Below are 19,981 nucleotides of genomic sequence, written 5' to 3' on the forward strand. Positions count from 1 at the left end.
AATGTTGGGAAGCGAAGAGGCCGTCCACGCTGTGCTAAGCTTTGGGGTGTATAAAAGGAAGCGTACCAAAAGTCGGGTGTCAACACGAATGTGCAAAAGTAATGTTTGTAACAAAGCACGTGTACGTGTGCTCGTGGTGCCGGTATCCAGGCAAATATGATACAGCCAAACCACCCCGCCATTTGAAATGGTGAAAATGTGCTTCCGTTTCTCGGCGGTGTTCGGATATTTCAGTGAAAATCAGCGCCAAGTTTCATTTCGGCGATGTCACAACAAGCATTTCTGCATTGTGCTTAGAAAGGTAGCCCCCCTAACAATGCAAATTTATCATACGTTGCTCCCAGCTCAGCTGAGCGTTTTAAAATCCCATGAAGACAAATAAACAGCAAGAACAAAGTAAGTGCCTCCGGCCCCACGCAATGAAACGATTGTACGACAGTTTGTCGGAAAACCGGTGTTTCAGAGACCCATAGTGACAGTTGCAGCGTTTATTCTACTGTACTGTGAGGTGATTCCCCTACATCTTCTGGCCATGCCAACTATACCAGCTCACGGCACGCCGTACATAGGGCGAATATGGACGAACCCAAGACATTGCGCAAATAATGCTTGTGTGCTGCGCTTTGACTAGGTATCTGAATAGCTATGCTCAAACATGCATGTCTAGCACCGAAAGAGTGTCGTAAAACCACTGCTACCAGAACATAATGCGGCATCTATCTGTGTTTATTTTACTGTACCTTTAGTTTTAAAAAAGGCAAGTGTGTAACTTAAATATATTATAGGCCATGACAGCAATATGAACTGAGCACATGCTGCCGGAGAAGTTTAGGTAAAAAAATAGCTAAATAGAGAAATAAAATAATTCAACAAAAATAAACCATAAATATTGCAATTAAATGCAATTGAAAACAATTAGAAAGAGCATGTACCCCTGCGTGTAACTACCAAGATTGCTGAACGCGAAGCTTTCTCGATAGGGATTCCTTAATTGTCTGTGTTTGGGCTTTTGACTCGCCGATGGTTTGGGATTTCACTAGCACGCGGTTTGTACTTTTGATCGCCGCGGTTTTGACTTTGGCCCTTCGCCATTTCACTTCGTACGAAGAAAGCCTTGCGTTCAACCATCGTCGTTAGATGAAGGGGTGCATGATTTTTCTGTCTAATATTGCACGTCCATGCATCCCCGTCCAAATTAAAACTGCTTCAACCATGCCAGAATGGCGCCACCGGATGGGCATCGGCTTCATAACGTAGAGACCCAGGTTCGATTCTTACCACAGGGAGCGTTGTTAACTGCGGAGCGGTTGTTACTAGCAGCAAGGTTGCCGTTGCAGGAAAATATACGAAGAAAATGCTGAGCACTCAAGAGCGCGTGACTCGTGGCTACCGCCGAGTCCCCGGCTCGCGTAGTAGCTTTAGCAAAAAAAAAAAAGCTCCAGTGCTAATGCTGAAGATGAAAGACTCCCTGCTCAGGAGAGGTCACCGCAACCGCCACATTTTCTAGAAGCCATCGTGGATAATCGGAGACATGGCTACGAGTGCGCCACTCGTTCTCGAGACGACTTGGAGATCCCGCCACCGCTGCCTCTAGTCGGTGACGAAGAGCCGGTAAAAGTCTACAATACTGAGGATGATTTTGCATGCACCACTCATCGCGAAGAAGGCGATGACCTCTTCGATGCACATGATGGTGGTTACTAGTACCGCAACTATGCAAATAAACAATGAAACTGAAACTTGAATATGTGCCCGACAATTGCGAGAGATTGTTATGCCGTGGGCAATCTCTCGCAATTTAAAAAAAAAACAGCTTCGCCATTCAAGTCTTGCGCGTGACTGCAAGCTTCTCTGAATGTTTTTTTCTTTCATTTCACCCACAGTCATCATCAGCGTGAGAGAAAGTTGGTTTTCCTGCAGTGTGTTTTCGACGCGACACACGCAATCATTGACACATAGAAAGCTTCGCTTTAAAAGAAAAAAAAACATCAGCAATTTGAGAGGGCAAAGCGAACAATACCTTACTTTTAAAGTGCATTTGATGGACGTGGATGATGCTGCCCCGTAAGGGCGGCCGCGTCGTGACTTTGCAATGTTATGTGATTTATTTATTTGCCGATGCTTCAAATTTGTCGTGTCACTAGCTGTGGCAGGAGTGACTTAATGAGTCAAGTTTTAATTGAAGGCTGCATATCTTAGGGCACCTGAGGATATTTGGCGTGCTGGGCACATTGCGAGCTTGCTCTGACGTCATTGCTGCTGCCATGATGATGCAACGCGTGCACAAAGAAAGGTTGTGAACGTACCTGGAGCTTTTATATCAAGCAATGACGACGCTGTGAGCAATGCTACGTTGAGACCACCCACGCAAAAGCCATATCGTGATCTATGGACGTAAAAAACGGGATCTCACGCAGTTCAGTTGGCTGCGGGAAATGACGTCATTCTTTAAATTTATTACGACAGTACGGCAACAGTCTGAACCAGGCCTAATGCGCCAAAAAGGGCGCCCGTGACGACATTTGCAAGACGTATGGAACGTATCTGCAGAGAGCTGCCATCTTAAAACAGTGGGGCTACCAAGCCACTGGCCTATATCCTGACTTCCTTGTCTTAAGCGGCCGCCTCGAAATCAAGTCTCTGGGATTGCTGTTTGTTTATCGCGCTCACTATATGCAACCTGCGCAAGTGTGCGTGTTATTTGTGTTTCGTCCGAACTTAGAAAATGAAAGTGTCCCTCCTTTATTGTGTATGCAACGGGCAGAAGTAAGAAAATTGGCTGTGGTGGAGGCTAAGCAAAAAAATAAGGTCTATACAAACGGCTAGGATGAGTAATGATACATTCAACGTCATGGTCGGCAGCACGACGGCTCACATCTGTAAGCTCTGGCCTGCCCGCGAACAACGAATGTTGCAACTTGTATGATCGTAGACCGGCGATTTCTGTATTATTACTTAACATAAGGAAATGATTGTACATTTTCAGCAGGACATCAGTGATGCAGCGCACTTTATTATGGAAGATTGGCCGCTCTTGAGACCATTTTTTGCCTTCGTGGGTTTATGTGGAGTTCTTTTTATTTGCGGTAATTACGTATCACCCGACTGCCCGCTGGACCATTTGAGAAATCGCTTTCACGATTGCTACTGATACCTTGAATATGGCCTGCGCAGATATGAAATGCTATACACAGAGGACCTTTGTCTAAAAAATTTAAAACTGAGTGGTCAAAGTTCGCCATCGCAGGGGATTGGAAAAGCGGCTTCCACTTCTTAGTGAAACATTGCGACGGAAAACTTTTTTGTTATCACCTCAACCCAAAACCACGTTCAGGGTAATTTCTTTTATTTTGCTCTGGGAAACACATATAGTAGCAGAAATTCACCAGAAAATGCAAAGTGACAGATCTTATAAAGCGTATATAGCAGAAGCATTATAGGAAATTTCATGCCCTCGAGGACATGTTCTCAAAGTATTAAAGTGAAATTCAGTCTCAAAAAATAAACATATAATTCAAATTCCTAAATGCTATTCAAAAAGATATTTCAACAAACCTACACTGGTCAGAGTTAATAGCGGCGCGTCTTAATATGTCGTCTGGCGAAGCTTTCGCACTGTTTCCTTTCGCGAATAAACAGTACAGTTGCCAAAAACTGTGTTTCAATGTATAAAACGTTTATTTATAAAATAAAATTCTACCCTGAAATTATTTGCGGTTGCACAAAATGTGCAGCCAACCTCGGGAACTATAGCTGTTACTACCAGCATAGCTTTCTTTTTCATTGGACGCGAACTCGATCCGGCCTTTGGATGAACCAGTGTGTTTTCTCTCGACGCATTGTATGAAGCTGCGAGGAAAAGATTGAAGGGAGGGGGGGGGGGGGGGTACTCCCAAACGGTGTCTGGGTTCTTTGAAATACACCGCCCGGAGCTAGCGAAGCCTTACAGCAGGTCACGGTCTCCCTTTGTGAGTTGTTTTTTCAGGGCACAGTGAAGCCCTCCAATGGCCGATAGAGAAGCTGCCGGGTTCTCCTTTTCCTTTTTGGTTCGAACTAGAACGGCATTACTTTTGCTGTGACTGTTGCTATGAGAAATGCTGGGAGCCGTCAGGATAACGGTGTGTTCAGCATACGCTCTTACAACTACTTACCTTCATATTTAAATCGAAGCTTTATGTGTCCCAGTTGCTCCGACGTACCGCCAGGATGCCGTGCAGGTAAGCCGACTTACACAATCAATTTCCACAAAGATACAGGTGCCCCCAAAGTAAACGGAGCACGGCTTTGTGAAATTAAAATAATTTTCACTTTATGCGGCAGCCACCATAAATAGAATATGTGCGGCCCGAATTTATCACAAAACGACTTTCCTGTAAAGTTATTTAGAGGTTGCTGGCTGGGAACATGGCGGAGAAATCCCCTCAGAGTCGCCAACCCGTGGTCCATTTAATTTTTGGGGCACCTCTACATCAAGTGCCTCAAAAAAAAAAAAAAAAAAGAACACGTTCCCTGGTCGGAATATAACTTCGGTCCCCCGCTTTTTCAACTTGACGTCTATCTAATTTCACCATTCCGCCACGGTAGAAGAGTTTTGGATTTTGGACTTTGATTCAGGTTGCATGGCAGGAAGCTTCGGGTTTTAACCATTTTCCTCTTAAGAAAGGGGCACGGATTTTTATGTTGCCCCCGTCCAGCTATATACCCACGGCACCCCTGGCGAAAGTATTAAATCTTCTTTTTATTGCGAATTTAATTATTAGTTCTGTTTCTACTTGGAACATACCGCTAGGGGAAAAAGCTCCGGCTATTGAAGTGAAACCAAGCCGTGCCACGGGACATTTGTTGCTTCGTTTGTGTTTTCCCTGGGGAACAATAACATGATTACAATTTGCGCATAAAAAAAGCTGACAGGTCCCTGTTTTGGAGCCTTTGATCCTGGCTTTTGGAAAATACCCGTTAAGGGAGTCAAATTTATTTCTTCAAACAAATGAAGAGCGCCAAAAACAGACTCCTAAAAGAGTTGCAATAAGTACAGCATCGTAACCCGACGCTGAATCAAAGTTAATGAATTATCATCTCTGCATTAATTTGGTACTTAGTACTCACGTGGCCATTTATTTTGCTGTGCAGAGGAAGTCTAGCCTGTTACAATTCAGATTGCGGGCTACTCAGCACTACAACCTTGAAGGCACGGCACCGCTACTGGACAGGCATCGAAGAAGAGACGAGACAGAGCGCTAGTTTTCAACTAAAAACATTAGCGCGAGTAAAAGAGACACAGAAAAGTGGGTACAGGCGGGCGCTACTTCCAACTGCTCACGGAAAAATTTTCGCGTCGTCTATTTACGCCGTACTATCACACATCCCCTAAGAACCATCTTCGAAATTACCTGGTAGCCGTCCCTCATCGTTGTACCGAACCGCCGTTCAGGATTGTTTATTGATAAAAATGTCATACTGGAGATCAATGTCCACTTGCATAATGTTGGTTCTACTAGAAACAACTAAAAAGCAAGCTTCGGTCGCTCAACGGGCCATTTAACGAATAATTTTAGGAATAACACTCAGGGACAAGAAACGAGCTACCTGGATCAGGGAAGAAACTGGAGTAGAAGATATCATAGTTCAAATAAAGGAAAAGAAGTGGACTTGGGTTGGCCATGTAGTGAAACGAACGGGTGACCACGGGACAATTACGGTAACACAATGGTTACCAAGAGATAGATCTAGAAGAAGGGGAAGGCCAATAACACGATGGAGGGATGAAATAGGGAACTTCGGGGATAAACTGTGGACTCGAGTAGCGCAGAACAGGAGCGGTTGTAGGTCCGTGGAAGAGGCCTTCGTCCTGCAGCGGACCTGAGCAGGCTGGAATTGATGATGATGAATGCTGGTTCAGTGCGCATATACGGAGTTTGGTTGTAATGCCCGGCGCAAAGTACCACCCCCTCCTGCTCCCGCTTTGTGTGCCTGCTTTGCTTGCACTTATAGGGACTCTGTAAACCTTCTGATAAATGATTTCACCGCTTCCTTCACAGGTTGAAGCATTGTGGAAGCTATAGTTATCACCAACACGGACAGGAACTGCGTGATATGATCGTCTCCGCAGATCCGCCTTCTGTTTCTGCTTTGCGTTTGTGCCGAATTTTTCAAAGTGGATATCGAATGCGTTTATTGATGCAACTTAAAGGAAGCTGGCCCAGTTGCCGCTGCACCGATCTAATGACGTAGTAGAGCGCTCGAAGAAGATCAAGACCGGGAAAGAGAGAAACAAATTTTGAGCACGTTTCAAAGCTATCGGATGGGCATAGAGCAGCGCTTCTTAGCGGAGGTACATTACGACCCCCTAATCTAAGTTCTGGATGTTTGGTTGATTACGTTCTGCAAACATTTCAGATTTTCAAAAAAGGGGAAACAGTGTTGCAGGGTTCCTTTAAATATCCCGTGCTTGTGAAATCCAGGAGAAGAAAAATAGGTATACAAGTGGCAAGCGTCCCAACATTAGACGCCTTTATCAGCGGTTCCCACATCGGCATATCAATGGAAGCTGCCTTGTTGGCCGCATGCATGAAATTTTCAGTTTGTTTTAGACTTTGGCGACTGCGACTTGCATTTGTATCCCTATTCTTGTCGAGTGAATCAACCCTCGAAACTTATTCGTTGAGTTGACGGCTCGCTTCGTGGCATGCCCATAATTTAGCGCCCCCTTAATTTCAAAAGAAGGAGTTTAGTTTATTTGCAAGACTCTACAAAAAAAGAGAACGCCATGTGCCATTTACGTTTGCCTGTTGAACAACCGGAATGCCACCACGTCGGTGGGGTTTGATATATTACACATGTCAGAATTGAGAAGTTTGCTGTGCAACTATCTCGCGGTTATTAACTAATTTTTCTGCGTGATGCAAACTTAATAACAAGAAAACGTCGAGTTGCATTCCGCGAACTTGTGGAGAGAGTCGCGAGAGCCGACACAATCGAATGCGGGAGATATTAGTGTAGAGCAGGAAAGGCTAGAGTGTACTTATCATCATAAAGTTTCACACTTATATGTCATCCTCATCACCATCATAATCATCATCATAAGCCTGTTATTGTCCACTGCAGGATAAAAGCCCCTCTTAAAGATTTCCAGCCACGCCGATGTAGTGCTAGCTGAGTCCATGTTTCCATCAGGATACATAGACGTTTTCGTTTTTCGTCTGCATCAGATAAACAGCTGTCGTAGTCCGACTCGAACGCACGCCATTCGAATCAGCAGCACAGAATAATGACGCCTATTCTTCTCTTAATGCTCCGAGCATTACTTGGCGTCTCACCAACTATTTATTTTGTCACCCTTCCTGACATCGTCATCAGTACCAAATTCGGTAAGGCCGCTCGGCTTGACTTCACCTCAAGTCCACCGGCAAGTCGCCCGCCTGAAATTTTTGCACCTACTCATGACAAGAATACCGGCTTATTCCTCGAACATTATCGACTTTCCGCGAGGCAGAGGTCACCGAGGATGAATCACAACAAAAGATATCACCGCACTTCGCCCGCACTGAGATATTTCAGAAGGCCTTTTTACCGAACACCATTAAACAGTGGAATTGCCTGCTCTGCTTTTCTGATGGAGGCGAAAAGCAAAAACTCCCGTGTGTACGAGATTTCGGCGCACGATAAAGATCCCCAGGTGGTCAAAATTAATCCGGAGCCCTCCACTACGGCGCGCCTCATCGCCTGCGTTGCGTCGGCGCGTTAAACCCCACAATCAATCAATCAATTGCCTGCTCGTCTCGACTATAAAATATACAAGTGTTGGTGCGTTTGAAAATGCGCTGCGGAATCACCTTTTGTAACCCCCTCCGGCAAGGGCAGCGATGCCGCCCGCAATATTTCTGAAAAATAAATAAATAAATAAATAAATAAATAAATAAATAAATAAATAAATAAATATTTGTATCCCTACACGGACTCGTGTTGTTGTAGTGTGCTAGTCTATACTCGGTGACAACTTAAGAACGGCACCGGAAATTGCCGCTGTGCCTTATCACCGTAGCCGGATGTTTCTCCGCGCGGCGCAAGTAGGGCGTTAATGGGGATATTTTGAACATGGCGTGAGCCGTTCCCGTGATTTTTTGGACTTAATATGCTTATAAACGACTCCAGTGACGACAAACAAACTGCTTGAGACAAGGCAGGCGATATCACGCATTCATAGCAAACCCCTTTCGAAACGCGCGCGCATTGACGTCACGGGTCCGGCGCTTTGGCGGAGTGATACACTACACCAGGTGGTGCCGTTCTTGAGTTGTAACCGAGTATAGCATGGTGCATCGGGGCCATTATATAGCACGTTATGCCGCCCTTCAATGAGGCAGGAAGCCCGGTAGGGGTCAAGGGGGGGGGGGGGGGGGGGGGGGGGGTTGTACGACAATTCCACTACTCCGCACCTGCATCGGCATTTGATGCTACTGGATCCCACACCGAATGACTGAAAAATGCGTCTGCCAAGTTTTTAATCTTATTAGTAATCTCACAAACGTTCGCCTTTGCAAAAACGTCTTCAACAGCAAACGATACGGGCAGAGTACAAAGCACACACTGAAACAGCTTTTACTCGATGCAAAAAAAAATTGCGCCAGAAATGCCGGTAAGGGAAACCACGTTGTATTCTAATTCAGGAGGATACAAGGAATATAGGAGTGACACGTTGACCGAGGTGGAGGGTCAACTTTCCTTGCACTCCTGATAAATTAAATGTCTGTCGGACGAGGTAATAGCTGGGGCTGTTTTTATTTTATAATAACCTTATTCGACCTTTTGTTATACCGAAAAAAACATTTAGAAATATTGTTTTCTTCAGCCGTTAAAAACATTGATTTACTATTGGTCTTCTGGTTTAAACATATAACAGGAGAGCAACAACACATCAGTGGAATATTTTTCGCGCCGTCCTTGACTGTACAATACCAAAGCATCATGCTTGTGCTGCGACCCCATCGCACCCTCGCCAGGGGTCGTCAGTAAAATGACTTGATCGCGGCCTAGTTGGTGCATGACTCAGAAAGAAATAACTACTGCGCAAAAGACGAGGACGAAGACAAGGGGGAGACAGGTCTATCTGTTCAAATCAGGACTTTCACCTACGGAACTATGGGTGCGGTGCCAGGTCCCTGAAACAATCGAACATTTTTTTCTCGACTGCCGCCGTTTCTCAACAGCTAGACAACTGCTTTTGAAGGGCGCAATTGAGCGTTTGGGGTTGACTTTTTCGATTCCACTTATATTATCTATTGGCGCATCAAATTTGGGGTTTGCAAAAAGGGATATATATATATAATTGCATTCAAAATTTTCTTTTTCCTTCAGGTCGTTTCAATTGCTGAAGGGTGGTGATTAATGGGTAATTCGGGTTTTTATTTATGGCTAAGTTTCCTTTTACAGCCTCTTTCCGGAAATAATTTAGTAGTTTGAAGTCCCCACGTATTTAACAGCCGATTTAGCCCTGGCCAATCCCCCCTTGTGGGTACGTGCCAAAATCTTTGAGGACATTATCATCATCATCATCGTCGTCGTCTCCTTGTCTTCACACTCGTCTTTCGCGCAGCACATTCTTTTCTCAGACGTGAGTGAGTGAGGGAGTGAGTGAAAGACTTTATTACGGACGAAAGGCCATGAGGCCCTGTGGGGAAGTGAGGATGGGGGAGAGGCAGGAGAAAGGGAAAGGTCACAATTCACGCAGTGTACACTGTAGTTTTGGGGTCCTATTCACAAGATGCACAGTTCACACTCGGTTAGTGGCACCAAAATGCACAGTTTGCACTGTTGACAGTAGTTGTGGGTGGGTATGGCCAGTCCGGGACAGTCTGTCAGACCGCTACACCAATTTGTACAGACGGTTTTCAAGGGCGTACTGGGTTATTAGTGTGCGTGTGAGGTGTTCGCTGCCAGTTTTAGTCAATAATCGTACGGGGCTCACCTCAGGAAGAAACAAATTGTTTGGTGGGATTTTCAATACCAGTAAAAATACAACCATCGTGCACAATTATTTATCAAAGAGGTTTTTTCTTTTGTCTCTGTCAAAGCGAATTTATCTGTTCAGCTGCTCATTATCGAATCTTTTAACTGTAATATTGCGCAAAAAACAAAACAAAACAAAAACAAAAATGAAGCGGCAGAAGCACCTTCTACGTTTCCAGAAGCAACACATCCACTAATGAGGCATAGTTAATTTTGTTTCTTCCTGCATCCCTTTAGAACCGTTGAAAACAAACGCTCTGTTCAACACAATTAAACGTCAGTTCACTGTAGTCGTACCCTACGTCCTTTATAACGAAGCAAGGCACTTTTTTTATGAGAGTAAAGAACTCGCCTGGGAAATAAGCTATGAATGCATCTCCTGAGTATCACGGCTGATAACTGAAACGCTATCATAGTTAGCCAGCACCACTAGCGTGTCTATAATCGATCAACTGTCTGTTCACTGTTTGTTTTAAAGTGTCGCGAAATTTACAGAGGCATCTCACTACACACTTGGCCTGATTGGTTACACAGTTGGAACACGTGTTTGGCAAGTGCTCCATGCCCCAGAAACCCCCCAAAATAAAAAAAAAAAACCCGCAAGGAAAGTATTTCAACTGCGTACAAATTGATTTTATTTCTGCCGGCGGAGCCGCTTCCACATTCAGCACACCTTTTTTTTCAGCGTTCATCATCATCATCCCTGAGAGTTGAAGGGCGCACAATTTCCACTTGGGGTCCCCTCAAATAAAGATAAATGAAAGCTTTAGGCAGCGGATGATAGGCGCTGAAGCAGTAGCCTCGGCTCGGGAAGTCGCCTCTTCGGAAGCAAAGACAGCCTTTATTGCATTGAGGTTTTTGGCAGCTGTTTGGGCGGCACTAAAAGAAAAAGACAGCAACATGCTTTTAGAGGATTGAATATTGATTGATCAGAACTCTCGCGAGGGTGGAAACATGATATCAAAGCACACAGTTCGAAGTACGTATTCGCATTGAGCAAATCATGCTGGAAAGTCAGCTGCTGTTCAGAACGCAGAGAAGTAAATCAAAACCTTGGGTTGCCCCAGTGCGAGCAGCTGTCACTGCCACACCGGGCGTGCAGACATTTCGAAATTGCCGATGGTTGATAGACAGAAGTTCGCGGTACTTTTGTAATCAGAGCCCTACATGATTGTCGTAGGAGTTCACTCCTGTCCATCTTCGGCTTCATTCTATGTACGGAAATGCGCGCATGCTACCTAGAAACAAGGGTGCTCATCACTTATTTTTTTTTTTACTGGGGGGAAGGGGGGGTGAGGGGTTTCTAGCTGCTACGAATCAAACTTGACTAGGCTCTGGACCAAAGGATGAGACAATATTGCTTACGTTTTCTCTGCACCCAATCTACAGTTTGATCCAGAACCAAAATGAATGAAAGACCTTAAAACTTTTGCGATATCACGCACTTTGTATCCATGGGGTCACCGGCAGGCCAATCACAGCTGATTGTTTCAGAGTCTGATTCCCTGCTCCTAACGGTTGTCCTCGATACTGTGTCGCATGCGTTCTGCAAATAGCACTGCACGCTATCTGAGAGATATCAATGTTGGGATCACGAAACCCTTGATTTTTCGCTTTCTTGCAAGGGAACAGTGACCTAGCTTTGATAAAACAAACTTGGATTCTTTTCTCCAGTTGCGTAAAGCCATGAACATTCCGGCGACTGAGTGGAGAGGAAATGGTACGTTTAGCCAATTTACTAGAAAAAAACTTCAAACGGAGGATGTTCAAGAATAGACTTTAGAGATTATGTTTCAGGAAATATAACATCGGCCGCTTAAGCAGGTATAATTTAGCAATACAATACGACTCGGTCTGGCTTAACTCCGATAAATTCCGTTAAACTCCGATAAACTCCGATAAACTCCGTTAAACTCCGATAAACTCCGTTTTTCTTAACTTGGAATATTTTTAACTGAACGTAGTTTAGTTGGAATTGAGGACTAAGGTGACTGATAGGTATCTGTACAAGATATTTTTTCGCCTGCCTATAGATCATGTACATTCTAGTCAAGGTATCGTGCATCTCTATACAACAGTCAATATTAGGAGATGATCCTTCTGTATCTGCATTATGCTGTATGGCTCAAATGTCGATTCATTTTTATGTTCAATTTAACACTAAGGCGCGGAATAAAAGAAACCCCAAGGCTATGCACGCTTGCGTCCCCAACTGGCGCAAGGTAGCCACATTGCTGAAAATTGTTATTAATTTTGATATCGTCGGTTGAAACCTAATTATCGACTTCTTGCTTTTTATGCAGAATTTATACACGTCTAACATATCCATGATTTGCTAAATTATCCTGCAGGGGCTTTCGACACTATCATTACACCCAATGTCTCGGAGTCTGTCTCGGAGAAGCAGCTTTTTAGAACACATTTTTAAAATAAACAAGCCAACTGTGGTTCATAACATTAAAAAAATCCTTCTACGTTTTCTATGTTTAACCTGGTTTGGTAATTATAAAGTGTTTATAAGTATAATGTCTGTCGCTGCGAGGGTGTATACTCGTTGACATGTTTTTGTGACCAAACACAATCTACTGGGCGTAAATGTCCAACCTGTTTATATTGTTACGGGGCATATTTAGAGATTATGAAAGCAGACATGCAGGAAATGAAATTTGTTGTATATTTTAATCATTAATTATCCATTACGCAGTACAAACTTACGTGGGGTTTTCGAAGACAGTGCGCATGGGGCCACCAATCTGAAATGGCATCGTTTGAGGCGCATCTGAAATGTAATGTCGTGTGGAAGTTACAGTTTGGATCTTCTTGAACACAGTAGGCTGGAGCGAAATCTTGAAAACACACTTGTGCGAAAAGGTCCCTCCAATAACAGGACCTTGCTTAGTATTAAAGACCAGCGTCGTTGCATCAGCGTTTCATTTTAAAAGGCCATATGTTTAAGCCGACCTTATCGCAAACTTATCGAGCTCTTCATTTCACGGCTCTTCAGTGACTTCCAAAATAGTCTTATCGGACATCTTGCAGCACCCGTTGTACTAAGCCTTCTGAGTGGCTGTTTCGTGGTCTTTTTTTATTTTCTCCTCAAACCATTCACTACTGGCCATTGTACGAAGCGCTAACAAATAAAATCACTCACCTTTCAACACACGCTGAAGGAAAAAATTCTATACCACACGACGTGGCAATAATAAATAAAACGATATACCATGTAGCTGTATACACTACGTTTTCTTAGAAGCCACCGAACATATTCAGACACTCTTCCCTCCGGTTGGGAAGGCGGTGGGTACCCTCCATGAAAAAGTACAGGGGGCGCTACCCTTCACCAAAAACGAACATTGGTGCTACTTGAGCCGTTTGAAAATGACATTCTAGACGTGCGGACCGGTTTAGAATACTTGTATTCTTACAGCTTTGTGAAAGTACCGACACATGTGAAAGTCATGTTATGATATATCAACTCTGTAACCGGGACAGTTCAGAGCCTCCAACCCTTTTTACGCTGCTGCACCTGCGGAGTTTTCGCCACACGCGGGAGAGGAATGTGATTCGACAGAGATACGCTATAGGTGGTATTCAATTAAAAGTTTAGCGGGCGCTTTCTCCGCCTGGCAACACAGAAAACCGCCATGTAGGTGGCCACCGTGCAAGCGCATGCGCTTTGCGGCCGCATCTTGAAGAAAAAAAAAACACCAGCGTACATCGTCTGCTGCGTTTCAGCCCGATTATAGGTAGTGGCGTCAACACATACAATAATAATCGCACTCACATTAAGTGGTGGCGCTCTACCTACCCTCGATCACTTCGAATCCACAGACGATGAAACCGCGGCTGCGAACTGCGCGTATAAGTGGCATAAGTCCGAGGATGCAGTTGGCTGCCGCCGCGAATGTGGACGCAAGTGAACCCGCACCGCAACCACGACTTTATGTCTGGTAAGTGCCCTCTAATACGTGGTTGAGTACAAAAACCGAATAATTTCTTTCGAGAAATGGTTCACGCGTACATCGATTTAGCGCTGGCTTTCTCGTGCGCTAAATGTTTCACTCAGCAATACAACTCACGTAGGACCTTAGAGTGCGGCGGCTGGCTGATCTGCGGCGGCTCTTCATACGCGTCTGGCGATACGTAGATCGTACTGTGCTGCACTCAACAGCACTTGATGTCGAGGTATTACTTTGCGTTCAGTGGGCAACAGTTTGGAAATGATGCAGTTCCTGCTGTCAAACGGACCACTGCGCCCACATTCAAAACTTTGTGCCACGACCGACTCGTACTCGCTCGTAGATGTGCGTGGAGGCTGGGGTTGAATTGCAGATAAGGTTGTCACACTCATGAGCGGAATCATGACTTTTCGCGTAACCAACGCTATCGTGGGAAAACTGACTATCGAATCACTCGCACACACCTTGCACGGAAACACAAGGTCACGTCGCGGCCCCGCGGCCTGCCTGGCCGCCATGAAGGCATGGAGGAAAAAAGGGGTGCCTGATCTGGGGGCCGTGCGCACAACGTCGCCTTGGCAACCGACGTTTGGCCACAGATATGGCACCGCACTCGCATGGTTGCCTTCATGCATTCCACGCCATTGAATACCGGCTATATGGGTCTCGTATTCTGAGTGGTTTCTTGCAGTCGGTTCAAGAGGGCCTTGTGTTGGTCTCCTGGTATGTTCGCATCAGGATCTTTAGGGGCACTGACACAAAAATTTTGCATTTTTCTTTTTTTGTTGCAATAAGTAGTTAATGACCTACTTATGATGTGTGGCAACCTCATTTGCTTCAACGTGTGACGGTTGTTTAATTAGAGACGTTTGCAATGCAGCCAGTGGCCGTTTCGGTTTCAGCGGGTACCGCGAAACGTAAGTTTTGTATAAACAAAGCTGTACACGTGACCGTCGGACGGATATCAGAGAGCAGAGCTGCCGTAGCACTGTCGAATCCGCTTCGCCGGCAGTTTCTGCGAATGCCCCCACGTAACGATCTCGTGAGCAGCTTAATTAAAAAGCGACCGTGGACATGATGCATGCGCTGCGAGTGCAAATTCCTGCCGCGGTTAGAGAACCCCGCGCGACGCTTGAGACTGTCGGTGGCCTAAGACGCGCGCCGGGAGCAGCCGGCCGTTCTGCCTACAGGTCCGCCTACAGATGTGTTCGGCTTAACACTGCGGCGGATATTCGATTGCCGCTCTCGTAAGCGGTGCAAATGACGATTTTCAAGGCAATCCGCAATCACATCATTAACTCCTTCCTCATATGTGCTGCCATTTTTGGCACTTGGGCCCCATTTCGTGCAACGGTAACAAGCTATCGTTCGAGCTACCAGCGCCGGCCTGCGCCACTTCGCGGCCGTGGCCGCCGCCTGCGCAGCGACCGTGCGGCTTGCTCAGCTCGCTTTTCGTGTCCTTGGCGCGTTTTCGCGTCGTGTAAAAAAAGTGATAAAAATAGAGTGCCTGGAATAGTTGTAGAACTTAGTTCCCGGTCAGCTGCCCCATGAGCCAACGAAATCACGGCGCCTCCGCCGCCAATTATCGGATCGTTCTTTGCTCGAGAGCAGAAGCTCCGACCCCCTATTGGAGCGGCGAGCCGGCTAAGAACGCCGGCAGTGCGGAAGCGGCCAACACAAGCTCGTGACATGTTTGGATGTTGTTTATTTGCAAAATATCCAGGCAATGTCGATTGCGCGAGGTCGTCCGCTGGCTGCTCGGTTGCGTTTCGTACACTTTAAAATTAATTTCAAATATGTTCTAGGCTGTATTTTCCCCTGATATTTTGCAGATGATGTATGTGTTTTCACACGAATCTATCTCCGGAGTTATCTCGCCTTGAAAATTTTGTGTCAGTATTTTTAAAGGCTGCATACAGAAGCTTTACGGGTGATCTCCTGTACACTTATTTTGTTGTATTTGAGGCATTTGTTATCATGATTGGTTAGCAGCCGTGGATAGCATTGTAAACACATCTTTCGATTCTCTTGTGACTTCTTAATAATTGCTGCAACAGGCCAAACCAAAAAAGACAACACTTGTATTGCCCAGCGTGGGCTCGACGATGATGTCCGCGTATTGCTTGACAACCTGACTTATAGGTGTTCGGTCGCAATACGAGCGTCTGGTGTAGCAGGGAGGGTCTCGCATTTCCTCCTCAAAACATTCACACATATTCAATCACAGTTATTCTCGATCCACATTGTTCACACTATAAGACTGCATTCCCCTATGGATTTCGACCGCTGCGTATACCTTTTAACTATTAGGCACTGGTTCACAGCTCGCTCATTCCTTTTCAAAGAATTCCCACCACACCAGCTATGTTGTCAATAGTGACAAACCCAAACCAGATATGGCAAGACAATGTACCACTGCTCACTTGTACTGTGGTGAGCGGTTAACACAATACGTGCAACATCATCAAGGTCATTGTGTCCCTGTCTATGTGACAGGAAGAACGGGTTTCATGCCAACACTTTATCTAATAGGAACATGCTCTGATTTTCAAAGAGCATGCACGCGTGTTGTTTACGTTGTTAGAAAAGTCGAATAGCAGAGGGAACATTTAGCAAACACAATTGCTGAACTGCATTGAATCGCCACTCTTGTGTTAAACTTCACGCTCGGCAGGCAATGGAATAAAGTCGTGGGCGTCGCACTCGGAATGGTGGTGTGATGCCATCAGTGAATAGGCGTGGTGTTGGGCTACGGGTATGGGCATTTCGCTACCGGCGTAGATGAACGGATCTAGAAGAAAAACGCGGGTGCACACTCATAGTTCGGAACAAGAAGTGGCGCCTATAGTTAACGACGGCTCAAAATGTTTCTACGCCTCAAAAAGGCAAAGTCGTGGTATGTGAGGATTCAGATGGAGAGTCTTGTTTATTACAAATAATCTGCCTGAGCTCCTTCAGGCCAGGAAATAAACGAGTGCTACGTTGCAGTACATCTTCACTTCAAGGTCTCACTGATGAGAGAACAATGAGATTTGTGAGCATCTCACGGCTTAGGGCTCCTTCGTAACAATGCACTCGTCCATTATGTTTTGTGCAGCGCTTTCAAGAGAAGCATGGCAAGAAGGAAAGTCTTTAGTAAACCGTCATCCAGGGGCCGAATTTTTAAATGACGGGCGCCATTTTGAAAGGACGCGGCTTTGGTGCGCGAATGCGTGAAGTCTTCAACTGAGGAGCCCGTGGAGGGGAGGGAGAGTAGAAGTTGCACACCACGCCCTCCTGACTTACCAAGACCTAAAACGACTCGCAGGGCGATGCGCACAGTTCCCGTCGCTTGGTACCGTTGCAATGCATTTCAATAGGATTATTCCTGGTTTCCAAAAATGGTTAATTTAAAAATTCGGACGGGCCCATAGTCTCTTCAATTTGAAGGAGACTGAGTTCTTTAATTGAGTAGAAAATGTTTAATTGCGCAGAAAAATGGCAGTAGTGGAACCCGCTTCCTTGTACTCAGCAGCCCAACCTCTTAGATACTGAGGTATAACGGCGCATTACTTTTTGGCTGGGTCTCGATTGGTTCTGAGGACAGTTAAGGTCGCGCGTTTCCCTGTTTTTGTTGCTTGGAGTGCAGCCTGTAGCTTAGAGTGTAGACTGTAGAAGGAGGCTGGGCCTCCTTCCGTGAGCATTGCACGGGACCCAACGTCTTTAAGCTGTGGTCGGCTATACAACCACAACAAAGATTAACCAAGCAGAACTACGACTCAACCAGACTATACCAAACTTTTGCTTTGCATATCCAAGGTTAGCTCAGCTAAGCCGCTTCCATTTTTTAAGTGGCTGTGAGCTCTGGAGCATATGCAGTGTAACATTGGACAGGTTGAATGATGATCTGTGGGGAGGTTTCTTTTGCCCTATAGGATAATTTCTCCACTTTACGAAATAATTAGCACATTTGATTACAGAGCAAATTATGGCCATAGGCAGTTTTTATTTGTTGGGAACAACGTAGATACAGCGTAGTTTTTAAAAAATGAAGTTTCATGCCTGATATCATGAGCCTAGATTAACCAATCTGCCCGCGATATTGTAAGAGTAGTATGTGATTGTCCCGCGTTATTGTATTTGTTCCACCTAAAAAACTGAGATTATAGCCAATGCGCTGAGTTTTCCTAAGATGGTGCAGTAATATATTGCGTGCAGACAGCTTTGTCAGTTTCACCCATAGTTTGTTAAGACAAATGACTGGACGGTTTGGAATACTTGTCTTATTGTGTTTGACGGTGTAGCATTAAAAATAAGGCACTGATGCCTTCCAGTAGATGTTATAAGTATACTTTTGTGTTCAGTTCGGAGTTACAAAATGACCTTGGGGCGTCTAGGATGTCGAGAGCAGGTGAGCGAAAATCGCAGGGAGTTGACATAGATAGAAATTATTACAGGGTGCAGCAATAGACAAATTTGGGTTAGCTGCGTCATGAGGTCAAATTAAGATGGTCTACAAAACGCTCTCAGTGAAATGGCGTAGGTGAACAGTCATCTAGAAATTCTCCTATGTACACATGTGGCATATGTGCGCACCGAGAAAAGTTCTGGTTGCTAACGCAAAGTGTTCATCCATGAATTGAAAGCTGTTCAGCCGAAGAAACAATTTGGGCATCGTAAGTAGCGCTTGAATCTTGTGTTTTTCGAATGGTAATCCTGTAACCTTTGTGGTTATCAAACTACACTTTCGGGGTTGACCTGGGCATGCGGTCATTCTGAGTATATATTTGTGTTTATGCGTAATAAAACCACTTGCGAGTTAGCGCCGTCATGTGCGTCTTCTCTTCTGTCGTCCCGTTTCAAGCGCTACTTACATTGCATCAACACCAACTAGCCCAACTGTCAATTTTACTGAAACAATTTCGGCACTGCTAAACCACCATTGCCCGAAGAAAAGCTACATAAATTGCCGTCAGCAAATGGAAAAGGCATGACTTCATCATTGGGATTTGAAAGGAGTGGGCAAACTCCCTAACCAGAATAGTCACCGCGATATTGCATCAGTGGAGAAATGAAAAGAAAAGAACCGTTTGGGCCCGGAGGTGAAGCCCGGTAAAAGTAGGCAAAACGTGCAGTGAAAGAAATCTCTAAAAGCTAAGTATTTCAACAAGTAAACGATCCGTGGTTCGAGGGTGTACTCGAGGGAGCTCAGTAAGCGCAGGTAGGTAGGCAATAAAAAACACTGTTTCCTTAGAGAATTCTGGTCGGTTTCGAGAACACTGTCTCTGTTTTCCAAGCAAAACACACTTCACCTGACTATGAACTCCAAGATATTAATACACAAATAAAATATTTTGTGCCTGTTGGTATACTCACACTGCAATTGTAATAAGACTTAAAGCGAAGAGGACCACCACAATTCCATTCATGTCAGCAAAAATAAGAGCCCAGTGCGTTCGCTGGGCAGTAATAAAGCTTTCGTACGAAGAAGGCTGCTCACTTCCGTTTTTATGCTGGATGGCATTGAAATTCCACGAGATGCAATTTTAAATCCCCTGGCTGATGTTTCCATGGTCTTTTTTGTTGCGAAATTTCTTATTTCTATTCGAGAGCAAGCCCTTCATGTCTTTCCTGTAATACTTCGTCGGCCACTTTCTTCGGCCCCGGAAACAATAGTAAACGAAAACAATTTAGTACGGACAAGCACTACCACAAAGAATAGATTTACACGACCTTGCAGTAACCGATAGCATAGATATGGCTGTCATGTCAGCATTTTGAATTTAGGACAACTGTGCGTCGCTCGCTACGGAGACAAACAATTGCGGTGACCAGCTGCCAAATGAGTATAATGCTTTGGGGCATCGGCTTTATACACTCAGGGAGAACCCAGCGCAGTAAAAAAAAAGCAAAGACAAATCTTGAGGGGAGAGAATGCAACAATTCTGATTGTAGACTTTAACTCACCGACGCAACGCAGGTGATGAGGCGCGTCGTAGTGGAGGGCTTCGAATTAATTTTGACAACCACCTGGGGAT

At 45.1% G+C, this 19,981-nt stretch overlaps 1 long non-coding RNA gene across 1 annotated transcript; it reads right to left on the minus strand.

The window, feature by feature from the left end:
* Positions 1 to 10,625: 10,625 nt before the first annotated feature.
* On the minus strand, positions 10,626 to 19,461 carry LOC144152805 (uncharacterized). The gene is made up of 3 exons (XR_013319228.1): positions 19,320 to 19,461; positions 12,721 to 12,784; positions 10,626 to 10,884 (listed from the first exon to the last, which is right to left on the minus strand). It is a non-coding gene; the product is annotated as an uncharacterized LOC144152805 (long non-coding RNA).
* Between the last annotated feature and the right edge of the window lie 520 nt (positions 19,462 to 19,981).

This window comes from Haemaphysalis longicornis, unplaced genomic scaffold, assembly GCF_048455015.1.
Source record: "Haemaphysalis longicornis isolate Haplotype H1 unplaced genomic scaffold, Haemaphysalis longicornis Haplotype H1 scaffold_9, whole genome shotgun sequence".
NCBI classification, from domain to species: domain Eukaryota; kingdom Metazoa; phylum Arthropoda; class Arachnida; order Ixodida; family Ixodidae; genus Haemaphysalis; species Haemaphysalis longicornis.